This window comes from Etheostoma spectabile, unplaced genomic scaffold (genome assembly GCF_008692095.1).
Source record: "Etheostoma spectabile isolate EspeVRDwgs_2016 unplaced genomic scaffold, UIUC_Espe_1.0 scaffold465, whole genome shotgun sequence".
NCBI lineage: Eukaryota > Metazoa > Chordata > Actinopteri > Perciformes > Percidae > Etheostoma > Etheostoma spectabile.
Window position 1 is genome coordinate 150728 of NW_022605616.1, and position 571 is coordinate 151298.

At 42.6% G+C, this 571-nt stretch overlaps 1 long non-coding RNA gene across 1 annotated transcript in view; it reads right to left on the reverse strand.

Annotated features, from left to right (window-relative positions):
• Positions 1–571, reverse strand: part of LOC116686776 (uncharacterized) — a 19396-nt gene that overhangs the window by 6651 nt on the left and 12174 nt on the right. The gene's annotated exons all lie outside the window — the stretch shown is intronic.

Consider the following 571-nt stretch of genomic DNA (forward strand, 5'->3'; position numbering starts at 1 on the left):
GAGACGGAGCTTGTGGCACACCAGTACAGGTGGTTGACTATGCTTTTCTGCCACTTTTTCACCAAAGCACAGTCTTTGTCTTTGCTAAGTTGTTCCAGTTTATTTGAGAACCCTAATGAAATTAGTTTACATAGCAAACATAGACTCAACCTAAAGGATTATTAGGAACACCTGTTCAATTTCTTATTAATGCAATTATCTAATCAACCAATCACATGGCAGTTGCTTCAATGCATTTAGGGGTGTGGTCCTGGTCAAGACAATCTCCTGAACTCCAAACTGAATGTCAGAATGGGAAAGAAAGGAGATTTAAGCCATTTTGAGCGTGGCATGGTTGTTGGTGCCAGACGGGCCAGTCTGAGTATTTCACAATCTGCTCAGTTACTGGGATTTTCACACACATCCATTTCTAGGGTTTACAAAGAATGGTGTGAAAAGGGAAAAACATCCAGTATGCGGCAGTCCTGTGGGCGAAAATGCCTTGTTGATGCTAGAGGTCAGAGGAGACTGGGCCGACTTATTCAAGCTGATGGAAGAGCAACTTTGACTGAAATAACCACTCGTTACAACC